At 48.5% G+C, this 13,693-nt stretch overlaps 1 long non-coding RNA gene across 1 annotated transcript; it reads left to right on the forward strand.

Moving 5' to 3' along the window:
- Nucleotides 1-310: 310 nt before the first annotated feature.
- On the forward strand, nt 311-11,800 carry LOC310694619. Its single transcript, XR_014519777.1, has 3 exons — nt 311-324; nt 9,296-9,401; nt 11,573-11,800. It is a non-coding gene; the product is annotated as an uncharacterized lncRNA (long non-coding RNA).
- Nucleotides 11,801-13,693: the final 1,893 nt, after the last annotated feature.

Raw genomic sequence — 13,693 nt, forward strand, 5'->3', positions numbered from 1 at the left:
AAGTCATGGCATTAGAAGAAAAGTAGGTTGGGAGGGAGGAAGAAAAAGCAAGAGAAGAAGAGGAGGAGGAGGAGGAGGAGGAGTAGTTTGGATTTGATATCCCGCTTTATCACTACCTGAAGGAGTCTCAAAGCGGCTAACAATCTCCTTTCCCTTCCTCCTCCACAACAAACACTCTGTGGGGTGAGTGAGGCTGAGAGACTTCAGAGAAGTGTGACTAGCCCAAGGTCACCCAGCAGCTGCATGTGGAGGAGCGGGGAAGTGAACCTGGTTCACCAGATTACGAATCGACTGTTCTTAACCACTACACCACACTGGCTCTCAGTGAGCAAACCCAGGCACCATTTCTGTGTTGCAAAATTCTGTGTTGCAAAATTCAGCAGAACAACAAACAAACCTATGGTCACGTAAAGCATACTCAATAAACACACAAGACTGTAAAATGTGTGAGATCATGATATTGTATTTATTTGCATTTGCATTACTTATTTGCATTAAGTACTGATGATGGTGAAACAAGGCCAATATTCCGGAAATCCTTGCCTAGATTCTGCGTAAGGATTTTATGGAACTGTAACAATCTTTCATGTGGATTTTTTGGACTTTACGAACAGACTGATGGAATAGACACCATTACACGGGTGGACCTTATGCATGAACTGACTAAAGAATGATCCTATCCACTGGGTCTTCTGCTTTGTTTGTTTGTTGAACTTTATGAGTTACTGCCATTGAAATTTATAATTTGATACTATGAATGGTATGCCTTATTTATCTAAGAACACAGCCGGTTACGTCTCGTGTGTTTATTGAGCAAAATTCAGCAGGGCAAGGAGCAGGCTCTAAGCACAGTGGAATAGCGGCTGTTTCTTTCCCTCAAGGATGGCAGCCTTTGGTCAGTAGTGTGGGATGTAAACACAGGAGCAGTCAATGACAACATTCCTAGAGTGTACATGTTAGAACATGGGGAGGGATGTCTGTCCAGCAAGCAGGTAAACTTCCTGGGGACGGACTTCCTCCGCATGTGACCAGAGGTGGGTGTGGCCTCACCTGTGCAGGTAATGACAAAAGCACAGGGCAGGCAGCCATCTCTCTCTGCCATTTTCCCTCGATGAGGAAGCATCTGAAGATGCCCTCTTGGCTCTCAGCCAAGAGAGGAGATAAGGTCTATCTTACAACAAGATAGATTCTAAGTGTATGTAACTTTTTAAGCCTGTCTGCCTTCTGGGATCATGTTGTGAACAGAACGTGAGTAAACTCTTTTATACTTTTATAAAGACTGTGCTGTGTCTTGTATTTTAAGAGGGAACAAAAGGGGAAATTACCAGAGTAATTATTATAGAGGTTCTAGCGAACCTGTGCACACGTTACCGTTGCGAACTTAAAGGGGAATGTCTATAAACTCTGCTGATATTTTGGGAACTTGTTAGCACAAGTTGGATAAGGATATAATTAGTCAATATATCCTCTCCTGCACCCCAGAACATTCCCACAAGTAGAAAGTCTTCAAAATGTGAGTGATGAGAGGACTCACTTAAGCTTGATTCAGAATCCGCTTGGTATTTCTGGCCTTTCTTGGAGAAGCCTTAGGGAAAGCCGAGAGCCCTCTCCTGCCTCGCAGTGTTGGCAGCTGTGGGGTGAGGGCGCCATGGGCATGCTAAAGCTGGGCACTGGATTTGGCTGACCCCAAGCCCACCAGGCAGTGACCTGACCACCACCTGCATCTTCCCAGGAGGTAGGAACCCACCACCACCTGGCCCTCCTTCCTGCCCAACGCCCAAACCCTGCCCAATCCTGGCAGGGCAGGCTCTTACTTTCAACCAACTACCCCACAGAGAAGCAAAACCGAGAGAGAGGGGAAAGTTCCTGCATTGCAGGGGGTTGGACTAGATGACCCTTGGAGCCCCTTCCAACTCTATGATTCTGTGTTTCTCTCCAACAGCCTATGGAAAGCCCAATGCATCAGGGGCATTTTAAAGAGAAACAGGTACAGTATATGGAATTTTAAAAATAATATTTCAAACATTTTTTTTTGGGGGGGGTGACACCCAAGAGGGTTAGTTTCCTGTATGGAGGTGAATAGGGTAATGTAACCATGCCTGTATATATGCGTTTTCAAGGCGTTTGTTTCATTTTGCATAGACTTTAAGAGCCTGCTAGTACTTCTGCATGTGTTGTTATGTTACAGTTAAACTGTTTGAAAGATTATTTAAAAAAATTCTGTATATAAAGCTCTTTTCAAGATACCCCCGATGAAGGAATTTCTCTGAAATGCGTTGGGATTTTAATAAATAGCTTGCGGCACTTCTATCCCCCTTGGTTTTGCTGGTTGGTGCCATGCCTTCCCTGCTGTTGGTTTCTCCACAGAGAAGCCACTTGCGAAGGAAAACCCTGCAGGATTGAACCCCCTGCTGTTGCTTGGGGGGTGGGGAAAGGAAACACAGCATCTCCTTCCCCTGCCCCCCTCCTAACCTTGAGTTTAATCAGGTGCTTTCTTTACCCTAAATCCCTGCCCCAAACAAATTCCGGACTGGATCTTGTGGGACATTATTGAAGTCAAACCAACAAGTCCTGCTTTGCCAGATGGGCACATGAAGGGGCTGAGGCTCACAGAGCTTTCCTGTAAAATTTGCTAGAGAGAACTCTGTGAGATCACTTCCTCTGTCTGCTCTGGCAGGGAACTGTAACACTACATACAGTACAGTGGTTACAGATGCTTCAGGTTACAGACTCTGCTAACCCAGAAATAGTACCTCGGGTTAAGAACTTTGCTTCAGGATGAGAACAGAAATCGTGCGGTGGTGGCGGGAGGCCCCATTGGCTAAAGTGGTACCTCAGGTTAAGAACAGTTTCAGGTTAAGAACGGACCTCCAGAACAAGTTCTTAACCAGAGGTACCACAGTACTTCCTTCCTGCCTGGGCAGCCTCCTCTTTTTTCAGCGTAAAACCAAATCTCTTAACAACACCACACTCTCCACGGACCTTTATTCCAAGGAATCCGAACCTGGCAAAGCACTCAGAAGCCCTGGAGTCTCCCAGCACTCAGAGCTTGGGGGGTGGGACGTGTAACAGTACAATGAAAACAGCCTACAAAAAAGGCCATTGAAAAGCGATACAGAAATTAACAGCAGATAAACTGCAGAACATGAAGGGGCGCTGATTTCTCCCTCTTTAGTTGTACCCACCCCATAGTGCCAGCCATGACACAGAGCTACTGTTGTGTCTAGCCCTGACTTGGTAGCAGAAGCAGAGTCTTCAGGATATGAACCAGATCTCCCTTCTCAAAGCTTGGGGAGCAGGCAGGATCCCCTGGAACTGGGGATAAGTATCTCATCGAGGGGCCCTCTGTGCAGGAAACTTGCTAAAGGACCCTTTGACCTCTCAGAGGATGAGGTGGAGCCACCACCTCCCAGTCCATGAGAACAGCACCCTCAAAAATTCTCTGCTGAAGAGTGAGGCTGTAGCATGCATCTGTGCACCCAGAACAATCCCATGGCTCATGCGTAAGGGGTGTGTGTGTCTCATCATGAGCAAGCAATCCCTGATGCACTGAAAGAATCCAGTGGATTGACTGAACCAAGTGGGAAACCAAGCCATATGAGGAACAGTTGAGGGAGATGGGTATGGAGGCAAGAGAAGCCTGAGAGGTAAGGTCGTCACATGGAAGATGGAGCAAGCTTGTTTTCTGCTGCTCCAGAACGTAAAAGCTAAACCAGTGAATGACAAGAAAGGAGATTCTGACTAAATATTAGGAAGAACTTTCTGAGAGTAAGAGCTGTTCGACAGTGGAATGGACTGCTCTGGAAGGTAGCAGACTCTCCTTGGTGGGAGGTTTTTAAGCAGAGGTTGAATGGCTATCGGTCTTTGGTGACTCCCGGGGATACCTTCCAACACTACAATTCTGTGTTTTTCCTGCAAAGAAGGTCAGCTGATGCAATCATGTGGTTGTTTCACAGTAATCAATGAGAATTTAATTAAGAGTGAGGGGCAAGAGCAATCCAATGAGGGCCAGAGATAAGGCCTTCTGTCAGGAGTGCGTGCAGGAGCCGGGCCCTGTGACCAGTAGGGCTTCGCAGGACTGGGGCCTTCCTAAGTTTGTTCTGGAGAGGCAAGGCATGGCCGCACAGGTGAGGCCACTTGGTAACTCACTGCACCTGGTGGCAAGAGCCGGGAAGGGATATAAGGTCAGCATTTCCCTTCGGCTCTTTGTCACAGCAACACGTTTCCTGCCTTGCTGTGTTTGGCTTCTTGCGTCCTGATCCTCAGACCTCGGCTTCTTGACTCCTTGCTTCTCGACCCTCGGACCCTTGACTTCGTGACCCCCTGCTTCTCAACTCTCGGACCCTTGACTTCACGACTCCCTGCTTCCTGTCCCTCAGGTCCCTGGCTTCTGGGCTCTCGTTCCTGCTCCCACCCCGCCATCTTGCCCCCGGTCCCGACGTCCTCAGCTGGAACTTTGATCGCCTGTAGACCAGACCGTGACACCTCCTTGGTGAAGCCCCACCACTGCACAGATCCCTGCTATGTCCTCTCTTCCTGTTTTTGGGCTGTCAGCTTTCTACCGATAACCAGCTGTTTTATTCTAATAGCCCCAGTTGGGCGAAAGGAACGGAGAGGAATTTCGTCTGCTTTGCATTTTAATGCCAACAAACATAATCTGCAGTTCCCGGAATTTGCAACAAACAATCGGATTGTGCAACTCTCTGACTTTTTGCTATGCAGTTTTGGTTCAAAAATCTCTTGCGGGGAGACTCATACCAAAACTGTGTGTTCCAGGAGAAGAGAAAACAGCGACCAGGCTTTCCAGTTATCCAAAACTTTTCAACAGGCTGGATATGAAACAAAATATCCCCAATGGTTTGGGGGTGGGGGTGCGAGGAACGGGGAGAGGAAAAGGCTGGCTCCATGTTGTATTAAACAGAGGGAACAGCTGCTCAGTGGAAAAGATGGGGTGTGACTGCCGGGGTCCACTCAGTGGAGACTGCTCTGGAAGGGCGAATGGGGCACTGCCCCACGAACCTCAGTTTGCCCTCAGTCAGCTCCCACTTGCCTGCCTTCTAAATGACACACAGTCCAAGGAGTGGCCCTGCCTGCCAGCTTCCTCCTTCTTACTCGGTTGTTGCCCATTTAAAACTTAGCAGAGAGGAGGAAGTAGACACAACCAGAATTAGATGGCTCTGCCTATTGCTGATTCTAGCTCTAGCGCCATCTACTGTTGGGCTCCCTGCCTTCCTGCCCATCAGCCCTAATGGGTACCAGCCACCACTGCCTAGAAACTTAAATTGTCACTGTGCTTGGTATCAGCTTGGGCACACCACACCACGAGACTGGCAATGCTCAGTGGCAATGCAATGCTGTGTGTCTGTTGGGAGTAAAGGATAACTGTGGGAGGGAAATGGAATGGAGTATTCTGGGAAAGGAGCACTGTACCCTGAAACTGCCAGGCTACAACAGAGAGAGGGAGAGGGATATGGTGCTGCAGGGCCTCACGGTCAGCTCAAGACAGAGACCGGCGACTTTGGGCTCCTCTTCTCCTGAAAATCGTTCAGTTCCCAGCTTGTCATTGCAAGAACTCCATGACTAAGAAGAAGCATCCTTATTCGAGAGAGCGAGAAGAAGATAGTGTACTGAAACACAGTAAAATGTGATTTAAATGGTTTGCCACTTTGAAAACCAAGCTAGCATATAAATATTTGGAGTAAATAAATAGTCTTCTTGCGAACGCTTCATGATGCGTTTTTTCGGGTTAAGAACGCGGCAAACCCAGAAGTGTTTACTTGTGGGTTTTGCTGCATGCACATGCACAGAAGCATTCTGCGAGGTTCACGCATGCGGAGAAGTGCCACTCTGGTTACTGACTTTTCAGGGTGCGAACAGCACCCCAGAACGGATTGTGTCCGCAACCAGAAGTACCACCGTACGAGGGAGTGCCTGGGTTTGTTTCCTCCCTCCTCCCTCCTCCTCCCTCTTTCCTTTTGTGTCATGTCTTTTAGATTATAAACCAACAGACAGGGGTCATCATGGGAAAACGTGCGCGCACGCACATACACACGTGTATATATGTGTGATAGACACACACATATAATACACATATATACACACACCAGTGTGGTATAGTAGTTTGAATGTCAGACTAGGGCCTGAGAGACCAGAATTCAAATCCCTGCACAGCCATGAAGCTCATTGGGTAGCCTTGGGCCAGTCATTGCCTCTCTCAGCCTACACTACCCTCATGATGTCCTTGGGATGAAATACAGAAAACCATGCGCTCCACCTTGAGCTCCAATGAGGAAAAAGTGGGGTAGACATGCAGTAAATGAAATAAATGCACACACTTTAAATAAAGTATCAGATATTATTCATCGCGAAAGGGAGGCGACTGGACTCGACGCCCCACAATCTCTCCACTTCCTGCTGGCTTCTGGTGTTTTCCAGGCCATGAGTGCTGCAATATGGCTCGCCTAGAGCAGCTGCTTGAAGCCATCGCCGTGCCAGAAGGTGGAGGCTGGGGGGGTGGGGGGAGGCCAGAAGACCCGCGGAACAAGATTTCCTGCGGGAGCCCTGCCGTTTGACTCTGCTCCCGTCTTGCGGTTCCTCCGGAGCTCAATTCCAGACAAGCGTGGCGTGAAGCGAGCCTGGGGGTTCTTTGATACGCTGCTCCGGGGGAAGCCTCCGGAGAGACGCCTTCAAAGCCGGCAGCTTAGCTCCCTTCGGATGGTTTTGCCTTTCATCCGGAAGATGGCAGGAAGAGAGAGAGAGAGTGAGTTGTGGGGGGAACTTAAGCGGAAACGGGGAAGGCTGATGCCTGTCTGTTCTCCTTGGGCAGGGGAGAGAGGCTTTTGGGAAGAGAAAGGAGGCCTTTGCGGATATGGCACTTGCAACACGGGGCCCCATATGCACCATATGTTTAAAGCGGTGTCATACCACTCTGCACAATAGTCACGGTTCATAAACTCCAACATGTCCAGGGGGTAAAAACAGGATCCAGCCCCCCCCCCCCCCGTGCGAGATCGCACAAGATCATTCCACCCAAAATGGCTACCATTCTCTCGCATGGAGAAGCAGGATGTCCCAGTTTTACCAGGACAGTTGCAGAGTATGATGGTTTCCCTCAGAGAATCATGGGAATAGTAGTTCCTGAAAGGTGCTAGTTGCAGAGGGGTTTAACAATACAGTGGTACCTTAGTTTTCGAGAGTCTCGGAAGCTGAACGTTTCGGTTTATGAACGCTGAAAACCCAGAAGTAAATGCTTCTGTTTTTGAACACGCCTTGGAAGTCGAATGGCTTCCACTGCATCCCCCCCCATTGAAACTGCAGACTGCTCTTTGTGCCTCAGTTTTCAAACATTTCGGAAGCCGAACAGTCTTTCGGAATGGATTACGTTTGAAAACTGAGGTACCACTGTAATTCCCTCTTCCCAGGGAATTACAGTTCCCAAGATTGTTTGGGGAAAGCCGTGGCTGCTCAAAGCAGTGTAATACTACTTCAAGTGTGTTGTGTCGTTGGGGCAGACAGAACCTGTCCACTCAAATTCTACAGAAATTATTTCTCCAGGGTCACCAGTGCATCATCCACAGGCACCAGTGTACCTGACAGGACCTTCTGTACCTGCCCAGGAAGGGTCTCACTGAATGTTCCCTCAAAAATCCACAATTCATGGGAGACTATTTACACTTTCTGCTCAGTTCCTGCTTGCACCAGCTTGACATTTCCTAGACTGAACATGCCCCCCTGGATCATGCCCACATTTCATTTGTTGCCAGGCTGGGCACCATCCATCCTTGGTTCTGAGCAAAGGAGAAGTTCAAAGAGCCTCTCTGTGAACAAACATGCCAGTGGCTGATGGAGGCTCCTTTCTCTCCCCATTGATGGGGGAGGGCCTATTCATACCATTTTGTGGCCATGTCTCTCCCTCATTGCAGTTTTCAATATGGCAGTTATTATGCCATGCCCACCCCCAATCACCACTTTGTGTTTTGCCACACCCAGAGCAGCCATTTTGTGGTATGCCACACACCCCATGGCGGCCATTTTGCAAAACCCATGGCACTTTCTCAAGATTACAAGTGTGCCCACTGGCTCAAATAGTTAAGTGACTCCTGCTTTGTACTGTTCTTGTCACCCCATAGGAAAACAGGAAGCTGGCTTATCCTGAGTCAGACCATTGGCCCTTCTTGCCCCGGTGGAATCCATACAAATTCATCCATGTAGTCCATCCACACACAGCCATAAAACAGGATCCTGCTTTTTCAGCCAGCGCATGAAGACAGCACATGGAGAAGGAAGGTGATCTCTTACTTCACGAGTAGTGTGACCAGTGAGTGGCTACAGTGGCATAGCATGGGGGCACAGGGGCGGTTGCCCTGGGCACAAAATTGTTCAGGGTGCAAAATTTCACCACCTGTTGCTGCCTCAGTACAGCTGTTTGCTGGGCTCCATTGAAAACAGCTTCTCCATGTGAACCAGGAAGTGACTTCTCCAGACAACAGAACAACTGTTCTTTTCTTATCTCTGTGGCTGGAATCTCCTGGGTACCATTAGGAAGTTGAATGTGCATGCTTACTCCTTCTGTTTCCCTTTCCATGTGGCCCCGGGCACTGGCAAGCCACGCTACACCACTGAGTGGCTGCTACCCATTTGGGCTGGTAGGACTGAAGACAGGGAGCTCACCAGTAGGTGGAGTGAGAGCAGAGCCTAGTCATTCAAGTTTTGTCCCCATCCTCCTCCTAATCCTTGCTGAGTTCTACAAGGGGCGACACTGAGACTAAGGACACTGAAACTGGCAGGCAGGGACACCCTCTGGGTTGAATTCAACATCAAGCCAGCTTTTCTCTTCCCCGCCTACTCCAGCCCTGCCTGCCACCCACTTCTGGGCACTATAGATAAGCCTTGGTGCAGGAAAGGTTTCCTTGCCCACAGTCTCCCTCGTCGCTTTTCCTCTGCCAAGAGTGGAACAGCCAGTGTATGGGACGACGTCCCTGCCCAGCCTGGCAGCCCTGCATCCATAATTCTCTGCATCCCCAATTAAGTGGCCAAGCCCTGCTGTAAAAGCAAGAGATGGGGAATTATTGATCAGACATGGCTGAGGCCGTGCCAAGTCCTCCCACTGCAGATCTGCTGCCTCCTTTGCAGCAGCTTCTCGATTCCCGGGGGAGGCTCCCCATGCAGTCCATAAGGAGTCACAACTCTACGGTGAAAGCAGAAACCTCAGGCCTGACAGGGGGAGGCGGGAGAGAATGTGGCCCTTGGAACCTCTCTGAGTGGCCCCAAGACTCTCTTATCCCCTTCTCCACAGGCCACACCCACTGCTGACCCTCTTTGCATCCTCCTTGAGTGCTTTTGCCTGGCCTTGAACTCTGATTGTGACTCTTCTGTGTCCAGATATGTGATAGAGAGGTGGGGTGAGTATGTGTAGGAACTAGCTGGTTGTGGCATTCGTTTCTCTTGCTTCTGGCCCTCCCTTCCTACTGGCATGTGGCCCCCAGCAGGTTTCCCATAAGGGAATGTCACCCCTGGGCTACAAGAGGTTCCCCACCCCTTGCTCTGTAGCCACTGAACTCCTCCTTTGCCACAAGGAAGACTGCCTAGATGGAACCTTTGGGGGTGAGCAGCACTTTTGCTGCAGCAGCAAAATTGGCTTTTTTTCTTTTCCTGCATTGCCTTACTGCTAGGGCTGGGATTAACCTCCTCTGCTAGGACTCACCTCTTTCCTTTGAGAAGTTCTTTAGTTTTGAATGGATCCCTGGACCACTTCATCCTCACCCATCCCCTTTATGCTATAGTGCGATGCTACAGAAATGTTCCATGCTCAGAACACCGATGCTGGCAGTTCATGATGCTCACCTTAAATATAAAAGTTGACAATTAATGCCCCTGACTTCTTCTCCAGCTCAGACCCAGGGTTCTCTCCTTCACTTTCCTACGGCAAAAGTGATCACTACATGATCACTCGGAATGGGAATAGGACTTGGTTTCTGCAGTGGCCCCGATGCCTCTGTCTCCTCAGGGAAAGATCACAAGGCCAGACTCCCTTTGGCCTGAACTAGTAACATTACCATCCTTGGCCTCTGAAGCCACTGCTATTCCCCTTTAAGGGTCGAGGCCTCACTCATAGAGTATCATAGAATTGTGGAGATGGAAAGGACCTGAGGATCATCTAGTCCAGGCATAGGCAAACTCGGCCCTCCAGATGTTTTGGGACAACAACTTCTACCATCCCTAGCTAACAGGACCAGTGGTCAGGGATGATGATGAGAGTTGTAGTCCCAAAACATCTGGAGGGCCGAGTTTGCTTATGCCTGATCTAGTCCAACCCCTTGCAATGCAGAAATATGCAGCTGTCCCATATGAGGATCGAATATGCAGCCATGGTGTCATCAGCACCACGCTCTAACCAACTGAGCTATCCATTAATAGGAGTGGGGAACCTGTGGCCCTTCAAATTTTGTTGAACTGCAGCACTTATCATCCCTGACCATTGGCTATACTGGCTGGGGCTGATAGGACTTGGAGTCCAATAACATCTGGAGCTGCACAGGCTAAAGGAAGCCAAAAACCCATTTAAGGCTCAGGCAGAATTTGCTCGCAATGCTCAAAGCTTGCAGCCTCCACTGGGCGCTCTCCATGGTGCTAACTCATTTCCCACCTCCCTCCTACTTCTCTAAATTTGCATGTAGGACCTGCATAGACTACAAAGCGTGTGATGCACTGTGACTGAGTGGGGAGGGAGGGAGGGAGGGAGGGAGGGAGAGAGAGGGAGAGAGAGAGAGAGAGAGAGAGAGAGAGAGAGAGAGAGAGAAGAGTAAGCATGATGCTGCAATGGGTATTGTAGCAAAGGCACATTGAGACAACTAAGTCTCCCACACATTTCAGCTCCAAATTCACCTTCAGAACAAAAGGGTGCATGTAACAAAACAATCATCCCAAATAGGAGTGATGCTGTTCAGGATTCCAGTCAGCCACGCCTTCTTTCAGGATGTTCTAAGCTGTGAGGGGCTGAAGCAGGTGTTGTTTGTAGGGGTTGCCAGATGCCCATATCAGATGCCCATGGGAGGTTCACAAGCAGAACTTGAGTGCCAGAACACTCTACCCACTTCTGATTCCCAGCGATTGGGATTCAGGGGCCTCCTGCCTCTGATAGTGGCGGGAGAACATAGTAGCTATTTTGGCTATAGTCACTGATAGCCTTAACCTCCATGAATTTGTCTAATCCGTAGTTTAAAGCCATCTGAGTTGGTGTCCATCATCATCAGAATCTGTGTCTGGCTGCCCCATGTGGTGAATCACAGAACTGCAAATGGCAGCCTTCTTAGTGCAAAGAACTGTCCAGATTGACTCCACCTGCCAGGGCTGATTATTAGATGCTACTAGTCAGGGCTTCTTTTGCCAACTGAGCCTTCCTTAAGCAGCATGTTCTTCCTGAGCTCTGGTCTGCTCCTGCATCCTTTTGTGCACTCTCTCTCTCTCCTTCTCTCTCTCTCTCTCTCTCTCTCTCTCTCTCTCTCTCTCTCTCTCTCTCCCCTGCTGGTTTGCTGGCTTGATCCTTGTCTCTGCCTCTGGGTTTCTCTTTCAGTTCTGCCTGGCACCTCAGCCATGATTCCTGGGTCCACCCCATGCCCAGCTCTGATACATGTCTTGCTGGTATTAAAGAATGCATGTGCACCCGAGGAAAGAGAACTCTTAGTGTTCAAAAGTGCACATGTGTAAATGAAAGAAAAAACTCGCCAGCAAAATCAAGTTGGATGCAACTCATAGCATCACATCCAAACACCTTTCCAGTGGCTTTGGCATTGCATACCTGAAGGAGCATCTCCACCCCCATCGTTCAGCCCAGACACTGAGGTCCAGCTCTTAGGGCCATCTGGCAGTTCCCTCACTGCAAGAAGTGAAGTTACAGGCCATTCTCGGTAGTGGCATCCGCCCTGTGGAATGTCATTCCATCAGACGTCAAGGAAATAAACAACGATCTGACTTTTAGAAGACATCTGAAGGCAACCCTGTTTCGTTGTTGTTGTTTAGTCATTTAGTCGTGTCTGACTCTTCATAACCCCATGGACCAGAACACGCCAGGCACTCCTGTCTTCCACTGCCTCCCACAGTTTGGTCAAACTCATGTTGGTAGCTTCGAGAACACTGTCCAACTATCTTGTCCTCTGTCATCCCCTTCTCCTTGTGCCCTCCATCTTTCCCAACATCAGGGTTTTCAAGGGAGTCTTCTCTTCTCATGAGGTGGCCAATGTATCGGAGCCTCAGCTTCAGGATCTGTCCTTCCAGTGAGCACTCAGGGCTGATTTCCTTAAGAATGGATAGGTTTGAGCTTCTTGCAGTCCATGAGATTCTCAAGAGTCTCCTCCAGCACCATAATTCAAAAGCATCCATTCTTCGGAGATCAGCCTTCTTTATGGTCCAGCTCTCACTTCCATACGTCACTACTGGGAAAACCATAGCTTTAACTATACGAACCTTTGTCGGCAAGGTGATGTCTCTGCTTTTTAAGAGGCTGTCTAGGTTTGCTATTGCTTTTCTCCCAAGAAGCAGGCATCTTTTAATTTCGTGACTGCTGTCACCATCTGCAGTGATCATGGAACCCAAGAAAGTAAAATCTCCCACTGCCTCCATTTCTTCCCTTTTCTATTTGCCAGGAGGTGATGGGATCAGTGGCCATGATCTTTGTTTTTTTGATGTTGAGCTTTAGACCATATTTTGCACTCTCCTCTTTCACCCTCATTAAAAGGTTCTTTAATTTCTCCTCACTTTCTGCCATCAAGGTTGTGTTATCTGCATATCTGAGATTGTTGACATTTCTTCCAGCAATCTTAATTCCGGCTTGGGATTCATCCAGTCCAGCCTTTCGCATGATGAATTCTGCATATAAGTTAAATAAGCAGGGAGACAATATACAGCCTTGCCGTACTCCTTTCCCAATTTTGAACCAATCAGTTGTTCCATATCCAGTTCCAACTGCAGCTTCTTGTCCCACATAGAGATTTCTCAGGAGACAGATGAGGTGATCAGGAACTCCAATTTCTTTAATAACTTGCTATAGTTTGCTGTTTAGGGAAGCTTTTAATGTTTGATGTCTTCTTACTGTGTTTTAATTTGTTGGAAGCCAACCAAGTCAGATGGGCAGGGTAATAATAATATTGAATAACACACCCCTATTTTCATCAGAGAAATGTTAGAGGGTATGTCCCAGTCAGGTGGGTGGCATCATAATAATAATTACAGTGTTTCATCCATGATTTTTTTTTTATATCCTCCAAATGTGAAGATGTGTCTATGACCATTCCTCCACTCCCAATATGCTTCAGGTTTGTTTGCTCATTTTGCCTGAGGATGGCCACCTTGAAGAAGTCTCAATTTGAGCTGATAAGAGTCAGAGTGTTAGTCGGGTGTTGTGTTAAAGCCTATGGGGGGTTGACTGGTGTCAGATGGCTACTGCTTGAAGGGGCACAGAATACTTAACTTCATGGGGCTCCTTGGCAGAGGATCTGCCTTGCATGGACAAGGTCCTGGGTCCAATCCTTGGTTTCCCCAGGAAAAGCACTAGTCTGAAACCTTGGAGAACCACTGCCAGTCAGAATGGACCATACAAGCTAGATGGACCAGTACTCTGGGGCAGTGTAAGGCAGCTTCCTGCATTCCTATTTAAACCACCCCTAGATTTAGAGTGTTGGGGGACTGTCATCTTACA

The sequence above is a fragment of the Podarcis liolepis genome, assembly GCF_965112155.1.
Source record: "Podarcis liolepis genome assembly, chromosome: 15".
Taxonomy (NCBI): domain Eukaryota; kingdom Metazoa; phylum Chordata; class Lepidosauria; order Squamata; family Lacertidae; genus Podarcis; species Podarcis liolepis.